Genomic DNA, 2,576 nt, shown 5'->3' on the forward strand with positions numbered 1-2,576 from the left:
ATCGGATCTTGGGGACGAGGCCTTTACCGGTGAAGACAAGCGCCTTCAATCACACCAAAAATTTCACCTTTGAGGTTGGTGCTCTGAATCTCATCCCTGTTCCATTGAATTTCTGTGTGTTTGCTTCTGTCGGTTTTTTGGGTTTCTGGATTTTGGGGTGTTCTGTTCTTGTTTGGCGTGCTCTGAGTGTGTAAAGTGGGTTTTGGTGTTTTTGACACAGTTGGGATTTCGGGATTTACTAGATGGTCGAATCTGGGTTAAGTGTTTGGGGGTTGTTTGTTCTTGTTTTGGTGTTTTCTGGGTAAACTGTTGCTGATGTTCTTGGCTATAACTGATGTAAGAATAGGCTAGATCTGTGTTTGTGCTAACTGGTGTGGGTTTTAGAGTTTGGGATGGCTAACGTCATAGAGATTTCGAGCAGTGAGGATTTCGGGTCTGACGTGTCGTTCAGCGCGGCGGACAAAATATTTATTGACTCGTTACGTCCGTCTGCCCATGCAGGAACCTCACTGCCAGAACCGCTAGAGGTTGAGCCGCTACAGACCATACCTTGGGAAGTAGTCATGGGTCGTGCTTCACGTCTAGAGAGCTCTAGGGCGGGTGAGGCCGCTGCGGCCAAAGTTAGGCGCGACGAGCGGTTGGCAAGCAACAGCGCTGCCAGCGGCTCCGCTGGGGAAGAAGAAACAGCGGGGGACGACGCTGAGTCAGCGTGGTTCCTCCAGGATTGCACCGCCGTTGACGAGGCAGGAGGACGGACGAATGCCGCCGCCGTCACTCGGGTGAAGCGGATGTTCCGGTTACCGGGTTCGGTGAAGCTGCGCCCGCCGACGGCGGATGAGAAGGCGTCGATTCTCCCAGAGGGGTTTGCCGCCGTGAATGAGGCGATATTCCGCCAAGGAGTGACACTCCCACTGGTGCCAAATCTTAAAATCCTGGTGTGCGAATTTGGCCTTGCCTTCGGTCAAATTTGCCCCAACATGTGGCGGTTGATGCTTGCGCTAAACTCTCTGTGGCGGTTGTCCGGATGTGGGGGGCCTACTGTGGCGGAGGTGCTTCATTTCTACGAGCTGGTCTATGTGAAGCGCCAGGGTTGCAGAGGGCAAGTGAACTTGAGCCGCCGCCAGGGAGCGCCCAAGCTGATCGAGAATCTAAGGGATTCAATGTCCTACTGGCGGGGGACCTTCTGCGTCGCCACAGAGGGGTGGGAGTATCAGGCTGGGTCGAACGAGGAAGGGCCGACGTTTAGGATTAAGTCGGAGTTCCAACCCATCCGAGGTTGGTAACCGGTTTCCGCTGAACGTAGTTGGCGGGTTTTTGTATTTGCAGACTTGTATTTTTACTAACGACTATTGTGTTTGTGCAGCGGGACTGCGGTATAATCTAACGCGCGAAGAAGAGTGTCGCGTAGCACGGATCAGAGGTTGCTGGCGGAACCGCAACTTGCTGGACTTCCGACTTCTGACCGGTTGGGAGTTGCTGGTCGATCATCGGCTAACTCGCTCCGTTGGTAAGAAATCTCCGCCATACTGTTTTTTTTTTTTTTTTTGTAATGAGTAACCCATGCTGACTGGTTTTTTTATTTTAGAACATCCGCCGGGTAACAAAGCGAGTCGCGACGCCTTCGAAAAAGCGATGGATCGTGCGGAGGTTGACAACTTCCTGGAGTCGATGTATGCCGAGGGTCTGGCGGCCGAGCAGACTCTGGTGAACCCCGAGACACTGGCGCTGAGCCAGTCCGAGGTTCCTGTGGTGCTGCCAATGCCGCACCACTCCCATATTGGTGACGACGGCTTGCCTGTCGTCCAGGCGGGGGCCTCTGTGGGCGGCGGGAAAAAGGGGGCCGCAACAGCGGCTTCACAAAAGGAGAGGGTACCCGCCATCAGGCGTGGTTCCCATAAAAAAAGAACGGTGCAGCCGGCGGAGACTGTAGCCGCGCCAAGGGAGGAGCCGCTGGCGAGGGTGACGAGGGCCGCGGCCGAGAACCCAAGGGCGTTGGAGAGAAAGCACCGGCAGATTGACTCTCCTGACGAGGAAGAGGGGGAGGATGTGGAGACAATCGGGGCTCGTCAGCAGAAGAAAGCCCGTCAAGCTCCGTCGAAAGCTGCCGTGGTGGAGGGAAAGGCGCCCGCCGCCAGTGAATTGGACTCATTTGCCGCGTATGCGGAGTTTATGACGGCTGGTGAGCGGGAGTTCCTCTTCCATCTCTGCGAACGGCTAGGGTTCGGCGGCCTAGCGGGGATCTCGCGCCCCACAACGATTGACCAGTCGCCCTACAGCTCTGCGTTTGGTCAAATATCAGCAGGGCTGCACGACATGTTTGAGGCGGCGAAGAAGCAGCCTCTGGTCGAAGGGGAGCTTAGGGAGGAAATCCAAAGTCTCCAGAGGGAGCTGGCGGAGGTGAGGGAGAAGCTGGCGGAGGTGGAGCGGCGTCTGGCAAAGGCGGAGTGTGACGCCGCGGACGTCCGCGGCAAGCTGACGGTGGCCATCGAGCGGGACTTGGAGAGGAATGAACGCGTCTCCAAGTTGGAGCAGGACATCGCCCTGCTGCAGGAGCGGGTAGCCGCTTAAGATAAGAA

Source organism: Rosa rugosa, chromosome 3 (assembly GCF_958449725.1).
Source record: "Rosa rugosa chromosome 3, drRosRugo1.1, whole genome shotgun sequence".
Classification (NCBI taxonomy): Eukaryota; Viridiplantae; Streptophyta; class Magnoliopsida; order Rosales; family Rosaceae; genus Rosa; species Rosa rugosa.